Below are 26724 nucleotides of genomic sequence, written 5' to 3' on the forward strand. Positions count from 1 at the left end.
TCACTTTTTTTTATGAGGAACCTTTGATCTGCATCCCCCATCCCTGTGCGTGTCACTAGTTTAGGCAAATGATGTACATTTTGGCCGCTGAGCCACCTGAGATATGTACATTATATATCCCAGGAGACATAGTCCATCATTGAGAAAAAAGGAGGGAGGCAGGGTGTGTCATAAGGAAGCTGCCGCCTGAACCCGGAAAAGTCAGCATCTTACCAATGATGTCAAAGAAGATGGCGGCGCAGGACCGAGGAAGGGGGGGGGGGAGCAGATCTCAGAAAGACAAAGCTGGATCCACTAGGCAGATGAGTACCTTAACCCATTCCTGCCAACCACCTTCCAACCCTAAGGGTTCTAACAGCCGGGAGGTGGTCATTCGGGTCATGTGACTGCTGTTTGTTGTCACAATGGATACATGATTGGCAAGCTCTCGATCGCAAGTATGCATCAGGAGCTTACTGATCCCCATAGGCTACTGTGCTGGGAGCATGCAGGGAGCACGCTCTCATCACTGTAAGTCGTTTATACAGAGCCGCATATATATATTTTTAAGGTCCACCCGCCAAGCGGCCACATATATGCATGAAGAGGTTAAATGTGCAGGACCCGCAACCAGGTAAAAAGGAGGGAGGGTGAAATTCCACTTTAAAATTCAATTTTTTTAAAATCTAACCCCCAAAATGACACCAGCAGATGGGTGGAGCTGGGAACTCAGGTGTTGAGATTTTCCAAAAGGTGTAAGATGTTACCAGCCAGCAAACAGCCATAATTGGGCAGACTGATCCTTTAAGTATAGAGCGTAATCTCTCCTAGGAAGCAAAAACTGACAATGAACATCCAGCTGCACAACTTTATACTTCCTTACAGGCTGCAGCATGACTTTAAATGGCTTTCTATAGCTCAGGGTCATTTAAGAGCAACTCAAGGAACTCTGATTTTCCGCTTCCCCACAGCGAGCAGACAATTACATTCTCCACCAGCCTCTTTGCGTGAAGACAGAGTAACTAGGCTTGTGAAACACACGTATCTCCAGCCAGTGAGCTGTCATTGTATTATTCCATGTATATCATTCATGCCTTTGCCATGCTGTCACTACAGGACATAGTACAGTTATGGGAATTGCTCTCTAGCTGACGTCAAACTACCAGCTTGTCTTGGGCTTCTAGAGATACAGCTAGGACATTAAAGTCCTCAGCAGACTGATAGAATCTCTAAATTCACATTCATAAAAAATCTGAAGCAGAGGGGAAAAAAGGAATACTGTTCAAGGCAACCTATTATTGCACTTATTCAATGCCTTAGGGAAATGAGTAGTGGTAAGGCAAAGCAGCTATTTAGAATTAAGCCTCCACTGGCATGTCTCTGGAAGCTGAACCATGGTTGGTTGAAGTCGGTTACTGCACAGCTCACCATTGCCAAAGTCTTTATATTGCCAGAGACAGAACTTGATGAATTCTTGCTTGGAATCTTGAGTTTGATTCCAACATGGATCTCCACCTGCTAGGATTTTGCAGGGTTCCCTGGCTTAATCTGAGATTTATTTACTGTATTACAAGCATTTATATAGTGCCAACAATTTACCCAGCTCTTTACATATTGTTTATTCACATTAGTCCCTTTCCTCTAGAAACACCTCATGATCATGTTAGGATCAATTTAGTCTGACCTACCAGCATGTCTTTGGAATGTGGGAGGAAACCCACCAAACACAGGGAGAACATGCAACCTCCATTCAGGTAGTGTCCTTGTTCGGATTCAAACTGAGGACTTAAGTGCTGCAAGGCAAATCACTAAGCCACTGTGCTGCCCAGTAGGATTTCTCCAGCTTCTTTGTTTTCCTCAAAACTCATACTAATTTTAAAGTCTTCATAGTGTATAAGATAGGAGCTGTTGGTTACCAGATAGAATTCTTGCTTGACTTGAATTTGATTCTACCCAGGGAGAGCTATCTGCTAGGCGTTTTGCATGTTCCCACAACTTCATATGAGACTTCTCCAGGTACTTCAGCAGATAATGCTCTTCAAATTGACCCTAAACGGATCTGAGGCCCCATTCACACTGACACTGTGTGGTTTGCCTGCAGCAAAGAGTACCCATGGGTTTGGTTCAGGTTAGCTGTGCTTTCCCATAGAGTTCTATCCAACGGTTTTGGTGGGCTGCATGCAGGACTTTTGGTGTGCCTTCAGAAAGCGCACCAAAATTGTGGGACATAACAGAAGTCAAAGAGAAAGTGCAGCTAGCTCCCATCAAACCCAAGGGTACACTGTGTTGCACCCACGGCGCAGGTAAACCGCACTGCATCAGCATGAAAGGGGTCTTAAATTGTAAGCTGCTTGAGGGCAGGGACTGATGTGAATGTATAATATATATGTAAAGTGCTGCATAAATTGCTTGCACTATGTAATTACCTTTAATAAATAACCAAAAGGTGTGTATTAGAGTAGCCAGGCACAGTTGGCATCTATGTGAGGTGAATTTTTCACTCCAAGTTACACTTTTTTGAACACACGGCACATAAAAGGTGCTTTGAGATAATTAAAGGACTGGGGAGTTTCACTTCTTTGCATGTTCTGTAGTGTAATAAAATTCCTTTTTTATTAACCTTGCAGGACCTCTGAAAACTACACCAGCAGATAGAAGGAGATGGGAACTCTGGTGTTGAGGCCACCCAAGTGATGCTTCCAAAAATGATGCAAGACGTTACGCAAAAGATGCAAACACCTATAAATGAGCTGATTTATGCTTTAGGTGTAGTTATGGGCACCATCCCATGCACTCTATAATAGTTCCAAGATTATGTAACAACTCTTCTTCTGTAAGGACAAAGACCTAATGAACAACTTCTAAACTAACAAATGATAGAAAACTTTCTGGAGAAGCAATGGCTGGCATTGTAAGACCTACTAACGGGGGCAAGTGACAGAGAGGTCTATTGCAACCAACCTAACAAAGCTGTAAGTGAGTCCTAACCAGCAAGTAGCAGCACACTTCCCAATGTCTTTATCCTTGGAATAATAAAAAAGAAGGAGCACCCAATGTCCAAAAAAATGCACTTTTGATGGCATATTAAGAAGCATTTATTAAGAGTAAAGACAAGTACATCAAGCCAACACGGTTCAGGAGAAAAGACTCTTCCTTCTTCAGTGCTGTTGCTGCACGCTATTAAATAGGAAAATGCCCACGCCAGTTATATATTTTCCAGGTTTCGGAGGAAAAAATTACAGACTGACCACTATCATTCCAGGGGCAGCCCTTAACCTACTTGGTGCAGCCCTTAATCTACCATCAAGAGTGCATTCTTTTGGACATCAGCGCTGCTTGTTTTTTATTATTCTAAGTATACGACCTCAAGGTCATACCAGAAAGACAGCAGCCCAAACCCTAAGAGGGTTTACCGCCAGTATTCACCATTGGGTACAACTGACTGGAGGGACATCTCCCTACCCACTCATGCGACCACCCACCTACGACCAGTGACTGATTCGGTCAGTGCAGCACAGTTTTCAGCACAAACAATGCCTTTGCCCTGTCATCCATGCAGTGATTCTAAATGAGTTCTATAGTCACTTTCAGTTTATAACATCAGCATTGTAATAACAATACAAACAATAGTAATATTTGACAATCCAATATAAGCTTACTTGAAAAATCATGTTATGAGTGCTGCCTGTCTGTTAGTCATCTCTTTCCCCAACTTCCTGGATTCCCTGCATGCTTTGCAGCTTGCTGTTTACTTTCAATTTCTAAGAACTACATATCCCATGGTATCCTGCTGTTTGCAATCAGTGATTCCTGTACTGACTCCGCCTCCTGAAACTCCTCCTCTCAGTACCTCTGTAGTTCAGAAGGCAGGCTCTGTGAAATGTGTGACATTACAGTGCCTACTCACAGAGCATAGTGACTACATGTCACAGAATTAATGAGAGTAATTGCATGGGGGGTCTTCACAAAGTAAGTTTACAAACTTCAAGCTCGTGCAGATTAATAGAAGTAGGCTAGAAATAACTGAAATGCAATGTTGAAATGAATATAATGATTTTTACATTTTCACAGTAAGTACATTTACCTCTTCCTGCTACCGCCTCCCAGCCCTTTAAAATGTTTTAAATGCCAAGAGGCGGAGTTGGACATTCCAATCACGTGTCCGCTGTGATTGGCATGCACAATGATCACATGATCAGAAAGCTCTCAGTTGCAGGTATTTATTGGGAGCTTTCCAGTACCTGCTGGTTACTGCACTGGGAGCGCACTGTCAACATAGTAATGTTTTTACATAGGGCCACATATATGCAGCCTCTCAGAGGGAACTTAATAGGCTATTTAGACCATAGTCAAGATAAACTAACCTGCTGTCACTTCAGCTCCAACATTTTGTTTTAACAAATTGTCATAAACTAACCTTTTTAGTTTTTCTTCCAAAATAGGAACTGTACCACAACTGCAAACTGTACCACTGAAAAAACCCCAACTTTGTTTTCAATAATACAGTGGTTTACCATCCTCTGGAACTCCCTACCCCAATCTGTCTGCCTATCTCCTATTCTGTCCTCCTTTAGGTGATCCCTAAAAATTCATCTCTTCAGGAAAGCCTATTGTGCCTCTGCCTAACAACTGTACTTCTGCTTTCTCCATCAACTCATCCCTTGTATTTATTACCTTTTGTATCACATGCCCTTCCATTTTAGATTGCAAGCTCTTATGAGCAGGGTCCTCCTAACCCTCTTGGTTTGAGTTGTATTGTAACTGTACTGTCTCCCTTCATACCGTAACGCACTGTGAAAACTGTTGGAGCTATATAAATCCTGTACAATAATAATAATAACACACCAGTCTCTGCCCGCATCATTACACATGGATCACCAGCATCATCCGTTGCTTATGACTGCACATGGAAGACAGCAATGTAGGGAACTTCACTCTTACCGCTGATAAATTCCACCTATCACATCGCAAGCATACCAGTAACACGCCACCAAAACAAACTGAAGCTGGCTTCACTTAATACGACTTCAACTGACACTGTGGTTAGTGATAGTAATTTCGTTTTTAAAAAATAAATAAATGCCGACGGTGTTCTTTTTAAAATACTATAGCACAAAATGACAACAGAGTGATCAACAAAAACCCATAGCAGTCACTGATCACCTATTATTGAATATTAAAAATCAATAACAGAAAATGTTTCATAGCAGAACAGCTGGGTGGGATAGCCCCCACCTCCCAGATTTCCTCCCCTCCAACCAAAACATTAAACATTCTACGCATTCTGTACATCTTGTACTCACCCTTGAAGATTGTGATCCCCTGGGCTTGCCCCTTCAAGTGGGTGACCTGCTGGCACCTAAGCACCTATGTGTACACACACTGCAGCATGCAAAATCACTCGCTGGACTTGTTTACAAAGTCTGAGGCTGGAGCCAGATTGGCAGAGTAGAACAGGCTCCAGCCCCTTGTGACGTACACAGCTGTACTTCCCTCACACACTGAAAAATCTTTATGTATTTCATTGTATTGAGGGTGTCCCTCTCCTCCAGTTACAACTCTGCAAAACACACACACACTGGCCCTTCCCCACTGCTCAGCTCAGCGGAAATAACCAGGGACATCCATCAGAGAGCAGCCCCTGGCTGTCACTGGCAGGTCAGAGAGTTTACAGCTGCTAGGGGTACTGGGACAGACACTACATATTTGTTCTCACAATGCACTCCGTTGTATCCGGTGACAAACTGGTCACGGGCGCGGGTACGTCTACTTTTTTTGATGCTACTAGGTCACAATCGAAAAAAAAAAACGTTCTGGCGATTGATTGTGAAACTGCCCAAATTGTGCAATGATGCCCAGATATCAGATGTGCTACATGGTAGCTGATTTATATAGTAAAGCTGGCCAAATTTCATTTGAAAATATTCATTTCTGATTTTCCAGTGGTTAAGGCCCCTTTCACACCAGGCGGGCTCTGAAAAGATCAGCAGGGGACCTGTCCACTGATCCTCTGATGATAAGAGCAGAGCAAGGGGTTGACAGGTCCGTGGTGCTCAGTTTATGGAGAGCAGATACGGACACCGAGCTTGCTCTGCTCTTCTCCAATCCGATTCACCTAGATGGAGTAGAGAGGATCCCATTTGGTTTTTGGAGGTAGGTGGTTGTAAAGGGACACAAGTCAGTTTACACCTGTTGGTCCATAGGGGTGAATGGAAGGTCCGATCAGAAGAAAGGAGCCTAATGGGGACAAATCGTTGATCATAGTTACAAAGTTAATCAGAAAAAAAAGACAAAAGTCAACTTAGCTCAACTTATAGGAAAAAGAAATACATAGAATCTTAGATTGTAAGCTCCAAGGAGCAGGGCCCTCCTATCCCTCTTGTATTGAACTGTATTGTTACTGTATTGTCTTCCGTTATATTGTAAAGCGCTGAGCAAACTGTTGGCGCTATATAAATCCTGTATAATAATAATAATAGAAAACCTTTATATACCCACAGTAGATTAAGAGGAAGGCAAAGCAAATCCCAGTAAAGCATGTTCCAGTTTGCTCCAGTGGGGGAAAAATGGGGGAAAATTCCTTCCTGGTACCCCAAGAGGCAGGTGGATAGTCCCTGCATAAACTACACCTGGTATTGTTACCTATAAATGTTGTTATCCAGCTATACAAGGTGATATCAAAAAGTTTTGAGACTAGTTTTGTAACACATCAACAGATGGCAGCACAAGGCTGCAGGCACAGTCACTGAGAACATTTACCTTTATAAGTCAGTGTGCCAAAAGACATTGTCCTGTGTACATTGGGAGCTGTGCAACTGGTGCTATTTTGTGACCAGGTGTGTTTGGTATTTCATAATGGACAGCAAGTTAGAACAAAGAGCAAATGTGAAATTCTGCGTGAAGCTGGGCAAATCTGCCACAGAGATGTTTGACATGATTGGACAAGTTTATGGCGATGCTGCAATGAGTCGTTCGAGGTGTTCTGAGTGGCACGCACACTTCAAGAGTGGAAGAGCATCTGAGGAAAGATTAGAGGAACTGAATTTATTTTCTCTTAAGAAGAGGAGATTAAGGGGGATATGATCCTCATGTATAAATACATAATTGGTCCATATAGTGCACTTGATGCAGTGCTAATTTCGTTGCAGAAAATATTTTCAGCATAATTTTCATCAGCTGCATGTTTTCAGTGACTCCATGCCTCTTCTCAGTTTGGTTGTCGTTCATTGCACTTGCTCCAGTTCTCCAATATCCTTTTTGATCATATTCAATTGTTTTTCATCTCTTATCTGAGTGAACACACTGAGTGATTTCTCAGCTCCTCCTAGCAGAACAGCTTAAAAAACCCAGTAAAAGCCATTTATGCTAGTTTTCATGCATGTATGCGCCTTAATGCATTCTCTTGGCCAGAACATTCATTTATTCCAGCCATTAGATTGCAGTAATGCTCAAATGTTTTAATGTGCATTAACATATCTAGCCTTTAGTTGCTTTAATGCGCATTCCAATTTTTTTCCCAAATGGTCTTCTCCTGAATGCGCTGGTAATATTTTTTTTTCTGCCTTTAAACACTCCTCTTCTAATATACCTGTAAATGCCTATGTGTGAATGGACACATACAGTGAAGGAAATAAGTAATTGATCTCCTGCTGATTTTGAATGTTTGCCCACTCACAAAGAAATGATCAGTCTAAAAATTGAATGGTAGGTGTAATGTAACACTGAGAGACAGAATAGCAACCCAAAATTCAAAAGAAATGCATGTCTAACAAATTATGCATGTTCATGAGGGAAATAAGTATTTGATCCCCTTCACAAAATATGACTTAGTACTTGGTGGCAAATCCCTTGTTGGCAATCACAGAGGTCAGACGTTTCCTGTAGTTGGCCACCAGGTTTGCACACATCTCAGGAGGGATTTTGGCCCACTCCTCTTGGCAGATTCTCTTCAAGTCATTAAGGTTTGGTGGCTGACATTTGGCAACTCGAACATTCAGCTCCCTCCACAGATTTTCAATTGGATTAAGGTCTGGAGACTGGCTAGGCCACTCCAGGACCTTAATGTGCTTCTTCTTGGGCCTCTTCTTTGTTGCCTTGGCCGTGTGTTTTTGGTCATTGTCATGCTGGAACACCCATCCACGACCCATTTTCAATGCCCTGGCTGAGGGGAAAAGGTTCTCACCCAAGATTTGACGATATGAGCTGGAAGCACTGGTGCTTCCCAAGGTGTGTCCCGGTCCTGTCCCACTGCCCCCCTCTTGTCCCACTGCTACCCTCTTGTCCCACTGCCCCCCTCCTGTCCCACTCTCCCCCAGCTGTCCTACTGCCCCCCCCCCTGGTGGGGGGAGAAGATGAGACTGGAAAAAGAAGAGGACATGGAATTGAGAAGGAGATGAGACTGGAGAAGAACATAGGATGGAGGAGATGGGACTGTTGGAGAAGGACATAGGATGGAGGAGATGGGACTGCAGGAGAAGGAGGATGTGGGATGGAGGAGATGGGACTGGAGGAGGAATACATGGGATGGAAGTCTTGGGATGGAGGAGGAAGAGGAACAGGACATGGGATGGGGGAGATGGGACTGAAGGAGGAGGAGGACATTAGATGGCCATTGGGTGGATTAGGTGGGACGGCCAGTGGGAGGGCCTTGAGGAGTGTTGGTGGTCAGGTCTGGGGGGGGCCGAGGCTTAAAGCTGTAAGGGGCCCCAAAATATCCAATGGCTGCCCTGGCTACCATAGAGGTGTGTTTACTGGCAAAAAGAAATCGACAAACAGCTGTAACAGCTGCATTTTTTAAAACCAATGTGCATGAGGCCTTAAAGTGGTTCTTAGGTGGGGAAAATCATACCTATTTTAATGCACGTGTTAGGAAAAGTTTCATCTAGAATTAGAACTTTTGTAGTCATGAACCTATGTGGCTCTCAGAGTCCCTGCCAATAATATTGTGTTTTGATGCTTATTTAAGGCAGTGAAGAAAAATGTTTCCATAGACTGTCTTCTAATAGTTAAATGGTTTGATTTATATCTTTCACACTATTTTATATTTTCTGGGCCATCCAATCCTCTTTTTCCTTTATGTTTTTTTTCTCTATTGTTTTATAATGGATCTTGCTGGGAGTAATATAAAATGTAATATATTAGGATAAATGCTCTGTCCCTATGGAAAAACAAGGAGCAAATACTGGATGTTATAAGCTGCTATGCACCTCCTATTTCACAAATGGAAAATATTATCTACAAGTGAATGCTAAAATTGGTGCAGCACTCTAAGCAGGAATCAAAAGAAAAAACAAAATTAAAATAAATATCTGTGCATATACTTTCCTCATATGAGTGTTTACCAGCTATTACTCTGTAAAAAAAATGTACTATAAATTTTAGTTGATAATAACACTATACTATGTGTAAATACCAAAATATTACATGCAAAAACGTGTGCCTCTGTCTACACGGGAGAGGTGGCGAGCACATTTTGCATGGTGGAAAAGCTCTATATTATCAATGGAGGAGGCACTTTGTTATATATATGGACTGGCCTTTATTGGATGCTGAGGACTTTTATTATAGCATAAGCACTTTATATTAATGATTGTTGGAAGTATATTGCTATCTGAAGTTAATATGTAAATTTATTGTATATTTTCGCAAAATGCGTTTCACAAGATAATTGCTGGCAAATATTTGTATGAGGGTAACACAAGCACATGTATTTTTATAATGTTATTATCCACTTAAATTTATTGTAAATTTTTGCAATAAGAGTTTTACAAAGTAATAGCTGGTAACCACTCATATGAGGCAAGTATATGCACAGATATTTATTTAAATTTTGTATTTGTTTTTTGTTTAGAGCGCTGCACTAATTTTAGTATTCACATATGTGGGAGTATTTGTTTGTAAAGGTGCTATAATAGCAGCGATCTCTAGCAGTCTCATGTAACATTCGTACCTCTGGCCTCTGACAGTCTTCACAGTATGATCATCTCCTGTATCATGTCTGCAGGCTCCGATCATCTATTGTATCATGTCTGCAATCTCTGACCATCTCTTTTATCATGTGTGCAGTCTCTGACCATCTTCTCTAGCACATCCGCTTGTATTATGTCTGTATTCTCTGACTATTTCTTGTATCATGTCTGTGGTCTCTTACCATCTCTGGTATCATATCTCTGACTATCTCCCACTTTAGAACCATAGAAATACAGAAAGTAGCAGCAAACTAAAAACTGCTAAAAAAGGTAAAGATAAATGTAATTGTTGGTAAAAAATTATTTATATTTCAATATTTGTATTGAGAAACAACCATATTAAAGCGTAAAACAAGATGGCAAACAATAAAAGAGGAAAAAAAAGGGCCCACCCGCATGGTGGAACAAGATGTAGAATCATAATCATAATACTGGTAGGTACATAAAAAGATTAGCAGACAATAGCATTACAATTCTCACAAAAAGTGTCATAGCCATCAGAACATACAGGTTTCATAGATCAATAAACAAAAATTAAACCAAAATGAACCAAAAATAACAGAGAGAAAAAATGTTTCAACGAATAGTAGAAAAAGAGAGGAAGAGAGAGACGAAAAGGAAAGTACTCTTAAGTGAAAGAAAAAAAAAATATAAGAGGGGGGGGGGTGGGGGTCAGCTGCCAGACACTCACAATACAGTAATATAATTAATCCAGGGATCCCAAGTCCTCTCAAATCTGGACACATCATCAGTGACGATACTCGTCAGTTTATCATTAACCATTATCCAGTTGAGTTTTTGTTTCACTTTATCCAGCGGGATCAAGGATTGTTTCCAACTTCTAGCTATGGTAATGCGAGCCACCAATATGATATATAAAATTAATTGAATCGATTTTTTGGGAACATCAGAGGGTAGTATATTAAACAAGGCCACTTCCGGCGATCTACGGATATTAATTCCTGTCACTGAGTAAAGAAAATTAAATATGCGGATCCAGAACCTACTCACGACTGGACATTTCCACCAGACGTGGAACATGGTACCCTCTTGACCACAGCGTCAGAAACAGCCAGATGAAACAGAAGGATACATTTTGGCTAGGCAAGCAGGAACCAAATACCATCGAAGTAGCGTTTTGTAGTTAGATTCAACAAGATCAGTGTTAATCGAAATCTTCAATAGGGCATGGGCCGCAGTCCGCCAGGTATCCAAATCTAATGAACTATTTAAATCCCGTTCCCATAGAATCATGTAAGATAATTTAGTTAGGGGATCAACCAACAAAGCATAAACAATGGACAAGCGACCTCGCATCATCCCACTTGCCCCACAGGAGACCTCGAGGGAAGTAAGCGCACAAGGTTCTGTGAGTAGTCTAAGTTTGCTATCAATAAAAGAGCGAAGTTGATGGTAACAAAATATCTCTCCACGAGGCATCCCACAAAAATTCACAAAATAATGAAGAGACCGAGGGCGAACCCCATCCAAAAAATCCCCAATACATAGCAACCCCTTATTAATCCACCATTGGAACCTCGCGAAGAACAAACCCGGGGCAAACTCAGGATTACCAAACACCGGAGCCAACGTGGTATGTGGAGAGAAGAAAGGTTTACGAGCTCGCCATCTATCCCACACTGACAATGAATAGGATAGAGTAGGACACAAAATAGGAGGACGCAATCTACTGGGAAGCCACATGCTATTGGTACTCTTATGTGGCTTCTATGTGGTAAAAAATTATTTAAAAACCATTCAAGGCATTTTGGTGGCAACACCACTCTTCCTTCATCAGGGCTCTCAACACCAGAAAAACTTGGAGAAAACAGTAACTTCACAGATCTTTATTAGAACCAGTATTAAACTCTCCACAAGGAGTAACAACTTGACAGCATTTGTGTAGTATATCCACTACATCCCCATTGGCTGATGAACCTATAATTTATAAAATGTAAATATACTTCTAAATATATGCACTAAACTGATGGCTTTAAATACATTTTTCTTTGCCTTATTATTTCATTGATTCCATAAAAGAAACCTGTTTAATACATCCCTGAATCCGTTCACGAAGCAGGTCTGGGCAAAATGTTTAAGGAATTTCAGACACAATTAGTTGACTCAATGATGCCATCATCGAATTCTCTGATGAACAATTTTTCAGAATTTCATATGAACATTCAACTGAAGATCTAATTGTGTACTGCCAGCTTAACACCATACAAAGCACATTGAAGCATTCACATCAGCCCAGAGCCAGTTCAAAGTGTATCTTCAGCCAGAAGGGGAAATCCTGCTTTAAGGCCAAGTCCCCCGCTCCCTGTTGAGGTTTGGCACCTTTGGGGAGCGGGTACCCAATTTTGACAGGTATCCGCTCCCACTTCCGCTTTGATCACCGAGCAGATCGGAATTGGAAGTTGTCCCCCTACAGGACCTAGGCACAGTGCTACTCGCGCATGCGCCGCGGGCACCTGGTTGTGAAGCCTCAAGCTGTCACAGCCGGGGGCCCACGCTTAAGATGCTAGTGCCAGAAAGAGAGGACGGCCGGTGAAGGATGCCACTGGATCCAGGGACAGGTGAATGGCTGTTTTTTAAAAGCGTTTTTACATTTTGACTGGAGCTTCGATATAAGAACAATGGTTGCCCTATACACAGCCCAACAATGGTGCCCCCATGGACCTCACTACTGTTTGACTGTTTGACAAGGTGGTTGTAAAGAAAAAAAAACAACAAACATGTCACACATACCCACTCTGTGCAATGGATTTCAACAAAGCGGCCCCGAACCTCCTCTTCTCGGGTCCCTGCTGGGGCTCCTCCTCTCTGGCTAATGCCCCCAATAGGAAGCTGCTTCCCATGGGGGCACTCATGCGGGCTCACTCCCAAGACTTGCACTCTGCATCTATTGACACAGATAGCTGGAACTTGGCCCCTCCCCTTGCTTCCTCGTCACTGACTTTGATTGACAACAGTGGAAGCCAATGGCTTCCAGTGCCTCAGCAAAGATACTAAGACACAGACGTGAGGGAAGAGAAGAGCTGCAGACAGGCACAGCACTGGATTGAATGAGAGCACAGGTAACTGTAAGGGGGGGGGGGGGGGGTGTCAGGGGTCAATACCGATGGCCAAACATTTTTTTACCTTAATGCAAGTAATGCATTAAGATAAAAACTGTTTAGGCTTTAGAACCACTTTAAGGGTGACGCAGTTGACAGCATCAGCTGCATCCATTGTGAATATCTCCTAAACAGAGCAAGTTTAGGAGATATTCACGGTACCTACAGGTAAGACTTATTATAAGACTTACCTGTGGGGCAAAATGTAAAGTTTAATATCACTTTAAGCAAAATAAGCATGTGCTTAGGCCTATTACAGCCCACTCTAGCCCACTGTCAGCTGATTCTGGGTCAAAGGAGAAAAAAAAAATAAGTGCACCCCTGTGATGTGGGTGGCCAAAAGAAAGGGGACTTATGGTAGGGTTGCCACCTCATTCCTTTAAAACCAAACACATATTAATTACACAGGTTCTGGGGCTAGTTTAATGAAGATAAGGCACTAAGTGAGTTTAATTACCACCTTAATCAGCCACAGAATCGGTGTAACTAGTGTGTGTTCGGTTTTAACCGCTACCCGATCTCCCTATAGCAGAATTACTGCTACAAGGCGGCATGGGTGCGCAAAATCATTATATATAAAACACTCATACCTGGAAATCCTCTTTGACCGCTTCCCGTTCGCCCTATAGCAGAAATACTGCTCCAAGGCAGCACGTGTGCGCAAAGTCACCTATCAGTGCCATATATGAGTGCTGCATTTCAGTGCCCATCAGTGATGCCTGTCAATGCCCATCAGTGCCACATACCAGTGCCTCCTCATCAGTGCCGCCTATCAGTGCAGCCTAACAGTGCCCATCACTGCAGCCTCATTAGCGGATAAGTGAAGGAGAAAAATTACTTATTTACAAAATGTTATAACAGAAACTAAGAAAAACTATTTTTTTTTCAAACTTTTCAGTTGTTGTTTGTTTAGCAAAAAATAAAATGAAATACCACCAAAAGAAAGCTCTATCTGTCTGAAAAAAATAATAAAAATTTTGTTTGGGTACAGTGTTGCATGATCACGCAATTGTCATTCAAAGTGCGACAGCGCTGAATGCTGAAAATTGGCCTGGGCAGGAAGGGGGTAAAAGTGTTCATTACGCAAGATGTTAATAGAGAGTGAACACAAAGGAAAGAAGCTGCCCCCTTAGGTGATGTGCATTTAAATAGTACCCCTTTGACACACACAGTGTGAGATGTAGGAAGTAGAAATGGACAAATCCCACTTCTGTGGGAATGGGTTCTTCCTTGGCCCACAGTGGCAATGCAGGAGCTCCTGAATGGGAAGACTGTAATGGGCAATGATACAGCTGGGCCTGCAGAGGGCAGACAGTGCAGGAGGCCTTTGTGATCAGATATGCTGGAACTATAATAACTAGTAGGCCCAAACAATCTAGGCCTTAACACATGTAAGTTGAGAAAGAATAGTCATCAAGCTGAGTAGAAAATAATTGGGTTTGGTAATGTCGTGTGCAACTAAGATGACGTGAGTGTGGAATTCTCTCACACAATTCGTGGTCTCGGTCAGGTGGTGGAAAGTATCTCTATAGAGGGGGGGCCCCAATGTGCTCATGGTTCCTCCTTCAGAGATCAATCTGGACAGCGGCACTCCAGCTCGCCTGCTTACACAGCTGTCTGCCAGACTTGTCAGCGATGTCTCCCTCTCTCCTCCACTTTCTGCGGTCTGACCCAGCAGGGACAGCCTGTGTTTTGAATAGTCTTCTCCATACTCCTACTCTCCAGCTCTCTCCATCCACTTCCTGTCCTCCAGATCTCAGACTTCTGTATTTATCTGCCCCCAGCCATGCGCCAGCTCCTCTGGGAAATGTAGTTTGTTTGCTCCATGTCAGACAGTGAAGTCCTGCAATCAGCCTACGAATCCCATAAAGCTTTTCAACAGAGTTTGTATAATTGGACTGCAGGACACTGCCATCTTGTGGCCATTTAACATCCTGCAAACAGTATTACGGCAGGGTGTTACATTTGCAATGTGTATTCTGATGCATTTCAGTACGTTTACATGCATTGTGATGTGTCTCGCATGAACTAAATGCAGCAGGTTGTACTTTTGTTGAAAGCTGTGGAACTGACCACACTGGTTTGATGTAGTTTAACCACTTCCTGCCCAGTCTATTGTAAAATGACAGCCGGCACGGCTTTCGTTGTTCCGGATGGATGTCATATGACGTCCTCCTGGAACGTGTCTCAGCGCGATCTGTCACTGGCTCTGTCCACCGGACACAGCTGATGATGGATCACTGTGCCATGCTGCTGCCGGTACCATGTATTTGCTGTGACTAATCACAACAGATCACATGACAATTGTAAATGATGTATGGCTTTGATTCATGTCATTCATTGTGTACAATTGTGTTGCTAGCCGTGATTAGTCACAGTTATCACATGGTATAGAAAGGGCCATTCACAGCTAATCACAATACATACTGAATAAATCAATTTTATTCAGTACAAAATGGTTGCTTATAGCAGTGAAATTCACTAGTGAAAGCAATCAAAGTGAGTATAAAAAAATAAAATTCCAAATCTCTTCCCCAGAGTAGTACAGTGTCACTATGGTAACACTGCATTGCTCTGGTCACAGTGTGTTAAAAAAAATCGTAAAAAAAGAATAAAAATGTAATTAAAAAGAAAAAAAGATCATTAAAATTACTGTCACCAGTCAGTGTCCCTGATCACTGCTGCACCAGTTATACGATGATGCTGTACTGCACTGGTAAAAGGATGTAAAAAAAAAATGAAATTTTTTTTTTATCCATTTCTACATTTTCAAAAAAAAAAAAGATGACAAAAAATTACAACTTCAAAAAATGCACCATGCTTCTTACTTAATACCTTGGACTATCTACTTTACAAAAAGGGGTCATTTGGGGCATATTTGTACTGTCCTGGCATTTATGGGCCTCAAGAAATGAGATAAGCCGTCGGTACATCACGATTGATCGATTCTCAGGTATATACCATCGTTTTTATACTCTATAATTTCCTACAGACTAAATAATATACACTGATTTGGGTTATTTTCACCACGGAAATGTAGCAAATACATTTTGGCCTAAATTTATGAAGAAAGATTATTTACTTGTAAAATTTTATAACAGATATGAAAAAAAAAACATTGTCGGTCTTTTTGTTTTGTTTATTTAGCAAAATATTTAAAAAAACAGTGGTGATTCAATACCACCAAAATAAAGCTCTATTTGTGTGAAAATAACACAATAATTTATTTTGGGTACAGTGTTGCATGACCGCGCAATTGACATTCAAAGTGCGACAGCCTGGGCAGGAAGAGGATGAAAGTGCCCGGTATTGAAGTGGTTAAAATACACTGGAAAACATCTGGTGTGAACTATTCCTTAGGCTCACACTGGCGCACTGCGGTTTGGCCACAGCGTGGGTGTATGCGCAGTTTACTTGTGTTGTATAAGTGTTTTTAGCCGCAATCCCAATGACTTCTATTAGATTGCACATTTTTGCCGCATTCTCTGAAAGAGCAGCAAAGATGTGTCATGCAGGACTTTTGAGGTGCTTTCAGGAAAATGTGGTAATATCACGCAACCTTATAAAAGTCAATGGAACCATGGCTAAAAAACACATGTAAACTGTGCATACACCTGCACTGTGGTGAAACTATATTATTAGACTTTTGTCACCAACGGCAATGTTTCTGCAACAGCTGGGAAAAAGAAATCCAAAAACGGATTTAGACTGAACCAAAATGACCAGTCACACCACTGCGATTTAAAATTGCGCGATTTGTGTGCAATTTCAGTGTGATTTCTGAAGACTTTACATCCCAGTCACATCAAACCCGACTTTGAAATTGTGCGAATTACAGTGAAGTCGCATGATTCCAAAGTTGGGTGACCTGCTGATTTCAGGTGCGATTTGCAAGACATCTGACACAGATGTCTATGCAAATCACACCAAAAGTAATGCATGTACTCCTTTAGAAATCAGTGTGGCTCCGACCAAGTTGGATCCGCACCTATATAACCGCTGTAATTGCTGACAATAAGATGTGACTTGGCATGCGATTTGCAAGTCGCATGGTATGCAAATCGCATGCCAATTCGCATCCAGTGTGACCGGGGACTTATTGCTACTTGTAAAAGATTTTCAACGATTTTTTGCAATTTGCAGTGCAAATTCCATTATATTCTATGTATGTGAAAACAGTAAGTAAAGTGCAGCGCTATAAATAAGTAGATAAACGATGATAATGTCCATATAAATAAAGTTCATATGGTGACAGTTCGTGTGCAGAGTGCCCACTATGGCAGTACTTCAGTGCTTGTGCTTTTAAAGGTGGGGTAAGCATACGCACTCACCAGATGCATAAAGAAATTACGCATATAAATCAATCATCAGAGGTCCCCTTTAAGAAAGCAGATTAGGCCAGGTATAAAGATATGCTCCGTCTGAATGGGTGGTACGTCAGGCACTTCTGGGTGGTATATGGATCCAGTAAACCGGAGTTCCCCTTTAAGAGATGAGTGGGTGTAGCAACCTGTGTAGCAGGAACTCCCTCCTCTATGTAGACGTGGCTCTGGGACTGCCATATTGTGGAGAGGGCTGTTAGAGTCTAAAGAACGGGCAGAAAGGCGTAATAACCGTTTGTGAGAAGCACAAACATGGTCTCCCCTGTAGAGTCATTGATTTCCTAGAGCCCACCTTTGAATCAAGATCCACCATATTACACAGAGGAGGGAGTTCCTGCTACACAGATTGCTACACCCACTCATCCCTTAAAGGGGACCTCTGGTTTACTGGATCCATATACCACCCAGAAGTGCCTGACATACCACCAATCCAGGGCTTAAAATTTTGAGTCTAGACCTACTAGCCAGGCACAAACCTTACTCTCCACCATGCCCCACTCATCCTTGCCCTGGCCCGCCCCCAACCCCACCCCCATCCCTACCCCAACCACGCCCCCTTAAAGCTTATGAAATTACATTTTTCTTTAGAATAAAGAGTCTAAAATATAACACTGTACACAGTAATATATATCCCAGCTCCCCTGTACTCCATTATAGTGATATGACTTGTATACAGTAATGTATATCCCAGCTCCCCTGTACTCCATTATAGTGATATGACATGTATACAGTTATCATTACTGTATACATGTCATATCACTATAATGGAGTACAGGGGAGGGGGGATATACATTACTGTATACATGTCATATCACTATAATGGAGTACAGGGGAGGGGGGATATACATTACTGTGTACATGTCATATCACTATAATGTAGTACAGGGGAGGGGGGATATACATTACTGTATACATATCACTATAATGGGGTACAGGGGAGCTGGGATATACATACTGTATACATGTCATATCACTATAATGGAGTACAGGGGAGCTGGGATATACATTACTGTACACATGTCATATCACTATAATGGAGTACAGGGGAGCTGGGATATACATACTGTATACATGTCATATCACTATAATGGGGTACAGGGGCTGGGATATACATTACTGTATACATGTCATATCGCTATAATGGAGTACAGGAGAGGGGGATATACATTACTGTATACATGTCATATCGCTCTAATGGAGTACGGGGGGAGCTGGGATATACATTGCTGTGTGCATGTCATATCGCTCTAATGGAGTACAGGAGAGCTGGGATATACATTACTGTATACATGTCATATCGCTCTAATGGAGTACAGGGGAGCTGGGATATACATTGCTGTATACATGTCATATCACTATAATGGAGTACAGGGGAGCTGGGATATACATTGCTGTATACATGTCATATCACTATAATGGAGTACAGGGGAGGGGGGATATACATTGCTGTATACATGTCATATCACTATAATGGAGTACAGGGGAGGGGGGATATACATTGCTGTATACATGTCATATCACTATAATGGAGTACAGGGGAGGGGGGATATACATACTGTGTACATGTCATATCACTATAATGGAGTACAGGGGAGATGGGATATACATTACTGTATACATGTCATATCACTATAATGGAGTACAGGGGAGGGGGGATATACATACTGTGTACATGTCATATCACTATAATGGAGTACAGGGGAGCTGGGATATACATTACTGTATACATATCATATCACTATAATGGAGTACGGGGGAGCTGGGATATACATTACTGTATACATATCATATCACTATAATGGAGTACGGGGGAGCTGGGATATACATACTGTATACATGTCATATCACTATAATGGAGTACAGGGGAGCTGGGATATACATTACTGTATACATGTCATATCACTATAATGGAGTACAGGGGAGGGGGGATATACATTACTGTACACATGTCATATCACTATAATGGGGTACAGGGGAGCTGGGATATATATTACTCAGTAATGTATATCCCAGCTCCCCTGTACTCCATTATAGTGATATGACATGTATACAGTATGTATATCCCAGCTCCCCTGTACTCCATTATAGTGATATGACATGTATACAGTAATGTATATCCCAGCTCCCCTGTACTCCATTATAGTGATATGACATGTATACAGTATGTATATCCCAGCTCCCCTGTACTCCATTATAGTGATATGACATGTATACAGTAATGTATATCCCAGCTCCCCTGTACTCCATTATAGTGATATGACATGTATACAGTAATGTATATCCCAGCTCCCCTGTACTCCATTATAGTGATATGACATGTATACAGTACTTACTCCTTGAGTCCCCCACGGCGGTGGAGAGGGTGTGTCCTCTCAGCGGAGGAGAGCGGACCTCGCCTTCACCTGTCCCCTCAGCGGCAATGCAGAAGAAGCCAGAAATCGGAAATCGCTTTCACAATGAGGCTTGGAGCTCGCCGCTAGAGAATTTCTCCTCGCATTTGGCGAGCGGGCAAGCAGCTTTTTCAAGCCCTGCACCAATCCAGAGGGAGGATATCTTTATACCTGGCCTAATCCTCTTCCTTAAAGGGGACCTCTGATGATTGATTTATATGCGTAATTTCTTTATGCATTTGGTGAGTGCGTATTCTTACCCCACTTTTAAAAGCACAAGCACTGAAGTACTGCCATAGTGGGCACTCTACACACGAACTGTCACCATATGAATATTTATTTATACGGACATTATTATCATTTATCTACTTATTTATAGCGATGCACTTTACTTACTGATTTGACTGAGGTTTTATTTGGTTACCTATAGTGCATAGCTGCTGATGTTGAAAGCGCTCACTTTGTATTTTATCCATGTATGTGAAATGGCAACAAAACTACAGAAAAACACCCTGGTCACACTAGGTGTGACTTGGCATGTGGTTAGCATGCCATATGACTTGCATGGCAAGTTGCACCCTATTTTCCACAATTACAGCAGTCATATCGGTGCGATTCCAACTTGGTCGGAGGGCGCACCGATTTCTAAAGTAGTACATGCACTAATTTTGGTGTGATTTGCATAGACATCTGTGTCCGATGTCTTGCAAATCGCACCTCAAATCGGCATGTCATCCAACTTTGAAATCGTGCGACTTCACTGTAAGTCAGACGATTTCAAAGTCAGGATCGGTGTGTTACACCTGTGTCATATTGAGTGCGACTTGGCATGCGATTTGCATGCCATGCGACTTGAAAATCGCATGCCAAGTCGCACCCTATTGTCCGCAATTACAGCGGTCAAATCAGTGCGGTTCCGACTTGGTCAGAGCCGCACCTATTTCTAAAGTAGTACATGTACTACTTTTGGTGCGATTTGCAAAGACATCTGTGTCAGATGTCTTGCAAATCGCACCTGAATTCGGCATGTCACCCGACTTTGAAATCGTGCAAATTAACTATAAGTCGCACAATTTAAAAGTCGGGCTTGATGTGACTGAGGGGTTAGTGCAAAAATTACTTCAGAAATTGCTCTGCAGCAAATCGCACATGTTAAGACACTGACATTCACTTTCATTGGACAACTCACACTTGAAGTCGCAACTAATGTATTTCTATGGCATTGTCCTAATCAGTGCGATTTGAAGTAGCGCAATTTGAAGAATAGTTCCTGCACTTTTTTCCGATTTCATAGCAACTTGCATTGACTTCTGTTAAATGACGCTAAAAGCCGCAGTGAAATCAGAGGTATAAATTGCACTGATCTGCAGCTTTTAAATCAGTTTCAAAGTTGCGTTTAGTGTGAACCAGCTCGAACACCCCGTTCACATCGGTGCGACTTGCCATGCGATTTGCATGCCCTGCGACTTGCAAATCGCATGCCAAGTCGCACCCTATTGTCCGCAATTGGAGCGGTCATATCAGTGCGGTTCCAACTTGGTCGGAGCCACACGGATTTCAAAAGTACTACATGCACTACTTTTGGTGTGATTTCCATAGACATCTGTATCAGATGTTTTGCAAATCACACCTGAAATCGGCAGGTCCCCTGACTTTGGAATCATGCACCTGATATCGGCGGGTCCCCCAACTCATTTTTCATTGCGTTTTGCAGCGCAATTTCTATTGTAGTCTATGTATGTGAAATTGCAACAAACTGCAGAAAAGGTAATACAAGAACTACTTTTGAAATCGCACTGCAGCAAATCGCGTATGTTATGACACTCACATTCACTAGATCCGATTTCAGGTACAATTTCAATTCCCAAATCGCACATGAAGTCACGGCGGTGTGAACTAGGGCTATATCTGCATTCGTCAGTTTTTTTCTTAGCAAACAATGTGACTGAACTGATGAGGCCCCTTGCAGGTCCCCAAGATTGGGTCTGCAGGGTGAGATGACTATAAATCAATCACAGGGATCTCCAACCTAAGGCCCTTCAGCTGCTGAGACACTGAAAGTCCCATGAGGCATTGCAAGACTCTACCAGCCACAGGCATGATTCCCAGAGGCATGATGGGACTTGTTTCTTAACAGCTGGAGGGCCATAATTTGCAGGAAGTGTACTATGCGCTACAAGAAAATGGCCGCCCATCTCCAGTATTGAAGACTAGTAAACTGACACTAGTAAATCCGTTTTGTTTTTTTTAACGATACAGAACTGGAAGAAGGCTTGTATAATCTCCTAAAATCTAAAATAAATAGGTAGAACCAGGTAGAGCTTCTTTTTTTTTTGTCTGTACTTTAGTTATAAAGTTCTACTTCCTAGCGGCTGTGCCGGGACTAGGCGTAACTAGGCAACCAGGAGGAAGCCAGCTGTGGAACGCATACAGAGATCAGCTGGTTTGGGTGGGCGGGGTTTCAGAGGTACTGAGGGCACAGCAAGTCACTGAGATTCCGGGAGACCGACAATCTGTGCGGGGTGAAGAGGGGGGACATTAGCGGGAACCCCCAGCATTTCCGGGGAACCTGACGCAGCTATAGCAGAGATGTGACTGGGAAGTGTCCTTTCTGATGGCTGTTCTTGTCCGGCAGGTCCTGGGCTCCTGAGTACCCAGCAGGAGCAGTACATCAGCTGACCTCTGCCAGGGACATCCTGGGGTAAGACAACTTTATTATCAGGAGACACTTTTATCTCTGACACTCTTTTTATGAACAGAATAGGGGGAGGGGGGTAAATAACACGATGGCTCCCCTGTATGAGAGTCGACGCTTCATAGCCAGCGCTGGCTGCAGCGAGAACAGAACCAGGCTGAGAATGGAGTACACCCGGCAAAAGGTAATTTAGGATTTATCACACGGCGGTCGGGGGGTAGTAAAAACAGGCAGCTGAGCCACAGTTTACCACCCACTCTGATTGTCCACCTAAAGTATAGAATACAGCCAGAGGAGGCTGTGCACATGTCGCACCTGTCATGCTTTGCATCACGGCTGCAGCAAATATAAAGCAGAGTTTCAATTGAATTAAAAAAACAGCTACAAAAACTGTATCTGCTGACTTTTAGTATACAGACACTACATGTCCTTCGGTCCAGCGGTGTCCTCCCCACGGCTGTTTTCACCAGCCGTCTTCTCTCCCCAGTGCCGGCATCTTCAGTGTGGGCACCCGACTGTGACAGCTTGCGGCTTTACAGCCGGGTGCCCACTGCGTATGCACAAGAAGCGTGGCGCTTTGTGAATGGCTTCATAGTCTTCTGAGACCTGTCACATGTCCCAGAACACTTCAGGGAGGGAGGGGAGGAGGACAACTTCGCACCAGAAGTAGAACTGGGTACCCGTCAAATGCATGTACCTTCTCCCCAAAGATGCCAATCCTTAATGGGGAGCCTTAAACTGAAACTTCCCCTTTTGGGTGGAGCTCCACTTTAAGGTGACATATTGAGTTAACAGCTGGTTGTACTCAGTCATTCAAGTCAATGGCTCCCAACCTCAAGCCAAATTCTTCTCTCTGATTATGACACATTAGTGTCATCATAGATTTTATTTATTACAGGTACTTATATAGCAGCGACAATTTACGCACATACACTCACCGGTTACTTTTTTCAGGTTCACCTTGCTAGTACCGGGTCGGACAACTTTTGCCTTCAGAACTGCCCTAATTCTTCGTGGCATAGATTCAACAAGGTGTTGGAAATATTCCTCAGAGATGTTGGTCCACACTGACATGAGAGCATTGCACAGTTGCTGCAGATTTGTTGGCTGCACATCCATGATGTGAATCTCCCGTTCCACAACATCCCAAAGGTGTCCTATTGGATTGACATCTGGTGACTGTGGAGGCCATTGAAGTACAGTGAACGCATTGTCACGTTCAAGAAACCAGTTTGAGATGATCTGCGCTTTGTGACATGGTGCATTACCCTGCTGGAAGGAGCCATCAGAAGATGGGAACACTGTAGTCATAAAGGGATGGACATGGTCAGCAACATTACTCAGGTAGGCCGTGGTGTTTAAACAATGCTCAACTGGTACTAAGGAGCCCAAAGTGTGCCAAGAAAATATCCCTCACACCATTACACCACCACCAGCCTGAACCATTGATACCAGGCAGGATGGATTCATGTTATCTACACCAAATTCTGACTCTACCATCTGAATGTTGCAGCTGAAATCGAGACTCATCAGACCAGGCAACGTTTTTCCAGTCTTCTATTGGCTAATTTTGGTGAGCCTGTGTGAATTGTAGCCTAAGTTTCCTGTTCTTAGCTGACAGGAGTGCCACCCGGTGTGGTCTTCTGCTGCTGTAGGTCATCTGCTTCAAGGTTCAACGTGTTGTGCATTCAGAGATGAAATTCTGCTTACTTTGGTTGTAACGAGTGGTTATTTGAGTTACTGTTGCCTTTCTGTCACCTTGAACCATTCTGCCCATTCTCCTGTGACCTCTGACATCAACAAGGCATTTTCATTCCCACAGCTGCTTCTCACTGGATATTTTCTCTTTTTCGGACCATTCTCTTTAAACCCTAGAGATGTTTGTGTGTGAAAATCACAGACCAGCCCTTCTGGCACCAACAACCATGCCACTTTCAAAGTCACTTAAATCCCCTTTCTTCCCCAATCTAATGCTCGGTTTGAACTTCAGAAAGTCATCTTTACCATGTCTAGATGCCTAAATGCATTTTATGCTGCCATGTGATTCGCTATTTAGCAGTTTGTGTTACCAAGCAATTGAACAGGTGTACCTAATAAAGTGGCCAGTACAATCTAACTCGCTTACATACACTGGAAAATTTAGACAGCAGCCAATTAACCTAATTAGCAGCATGTCTTTGGAGTGTGGGAGGAAATTGCTGTTTGGCAAAAAAAAAACACAGGCATTCAGAAAGCCTTCTGAACACATGATATTGGCTGCTTAGCTATAATCTGAAAAGCGATCCACCACAGCCTGCTTTTCAGGGCATGGCCTAGGCCTAGAGTGAAGCAACTATATGGATTTGTGTAGAGGTCTGTGGCTGGAGTTCCACATTAAGTTGCTGCATCCCATTGAATCCTAGGCTTAGGCTGTACTTGGGGCGTGGAATTCTGCCTCTCAATCCCTTACCAGCAAAAAACTCTCCTCCCCACACCATTCATCTATCAGTTACCACAAAGTCAGTGGACATTTGAGGTTTTGACAATTATATCCTAACAGCTTGGACCCTGATCTATGCAAGAGTCATAGGGACATAGCAATTATTATGCAGTTAATTTCTGGGACCAAAAAGTAAACGTTACCACAGAGATGTTTAAAGCTCATTACACACGGTACAATCTCCCTTATCTCTACAAATCTAGAACTATGTAGTGCAAGGGCCTGATTGAGTGAGTGTGGGTAGGGCTTCATATTACATAGTTGGATTTAAAATTGATTGTATAAAGATAGTATGCTCAGATTGTAATGTGTAGGATGAGCCTAAAGCTGATCGTACACTATATAATCTGATTGTACAATATTTTGATCTACCGTCAACTATATGCGAGTGGCCTTCAAGTTAAACCGGTACTTTGAGTTTATATAATAAAAGTAGAAATTCCAAGGAGAGGAAATGGCATTTATTTTTTGACATACTCTCCTGCTACATTTATACACTTATCCCAGAGTTTAAACAATAAAGCATGGAAAGCTTGTGCATAGAAAGATTTGTCAGTACACCTAAACCATCCAAGGACAACCTGTTTCACTTCGTCATCGTTGTGTTCACCTTTCCCACAGAGAAATTTGTCTCTTGTGCAATTTCACAACAGGTTATATGTCAATTATCCAGGATCAGGCCTTCCACATGCTGAATGTTCACAGGAATGACTGCTGTGGGCTGGGAACCACCACAGCTGGGATCATCACTGACGGACGTACGGCCATCCTTGAAACGTTTACACCATTCAAATGTCATACTGCGGCTGAGCGTCTCATCACCGTACTGTGACGTTTTCTGTAGAAGATTGCCAAGGTTTTGAATGAAGGTTTTTACACCTTCATTCGTAAGCAACTTCATCACCACACGCTGCTGCATGCACGCTCTAACACTGTTGTCTGCCATCTTGAATAACGGTCTCTGGACTGGCCTGCGACGTGCGCTGGGTATCAGTAATATGACTCACTTTCCACTTACTACTACGTGTAGTACCACTACCATTTCTTTTTATACCTATAAAATTAAATGTTTTGTTTTGACTTGAACGCCCCTCATACTACAAGGAACTATACACTATTGCCAAAAGTATTGGGACGCCGCTCCAAATAATTGGATTCAGGTGTTCCAATCACCTCCATGGACACAGGTGTTTAAAATCAAGCACCTAGGCAAGCAGACTGCTTCTACTAACTTTTGTAAAAGAATGGGTCACTCTCAGGAGCTCAGTGAATTTAAGTGTGGTACCTGTGCAATAAGTCCATCCATGTAATTTCCTTGCTACTGAATATTCCAAGGTCAACTGTTAGTGGTATTAAAACAAAGTGGAAGCAACTGGGAGCAACAGCAACTCAGCCATGAAGTGGTAGGCCACGTACAATGACAGAGAGGGGTCAGCACATGTTGAAGCACATAGTGCACAGAAGTCGCCAACTGTCTGCAGTCGATAGCTAAAGACATCCAGACTTCATGTGGCCTTCAGATTAGCACAACAACAGTGCGTAGAGAGCTTCATGGAATGGGTTTCCATGGCCGAGCAGCTGCATCCAAGCTTTTCATCACCAAGTGCAATACAAAGCGTCGGATGCAGTGGTGTAAAGTACGCCGCCACTGGGCTCTAGAGCAGTGGAGACATTCTCTGGATTGACGAATCACGTTTCTCTGTCTGGCAATC

At 42.7% G+C, this 26724-nt stretch overlaps 1 protein-coding gene and 1 long non-coding RNA gene across 6 annotated transcripts in view; one reads left to right on the plus strand and one right to left on the minus strand.

The window, feature by feature from the left end:
- LOC149460577 (uncharacterized) overlaps positions 1–5521 on the minus strand; it is a 650812-nt gene extending 645291 nt beyond the window's left edge. For both annotated transcript variants that reach the window (XR_016313045.1, XR_016313046.1), the window contains exon 1: positions 5283–5521. This is a non-coding gene — a long non-coding RNA (uncharacterized LOC149460577). The remainder of the gene's footprint in view (positions 1–5282) is intronic.
- Positions 5522–22298: 16777 nt separating this feature from the next.
- The window catches only part of PARP11 (poly(ADP-ribose) polymerase family member 11), a 30973-nt gene continuing 26547 nt past the window's right edge, over positions 22299–26724 (plus strand). Inside the window, exons 1-2 of one of the 4 annotated variants that reach the window (XM_089679487.1) lie at positions 22299–22539; positions 23488–23877. The gene's annotated coding sequence lies outside the window, so the exon portion shown is untranslated. Of the gene's footprint in view, positions 22540–22585; positions 22718–23487; positions 23878–23911; positions 24107–26724 lie in introns of those variants that run through there. The other 3 variants (XM_089679486.1, XM_089679488.1, XM_089679489.1) reach the window with 3 other exon arrangements.

Source organism: Staurois parvus, unplaced genomic scaffold (genome assembly GCF_062004578.1).
Source record: "Staurois parvus isolate SC_StPar_1 unplaced genomic scaffold, SC_StPar_1.0 ptg000225l, whole genome shotgun sequence".
Taxonomy (NCBI): domain Eukaryota; kingdom Metazoa; phylum Chordata; class Amphibia; order Anura; family Ranidae; genus Staurois; species Staurois parvus.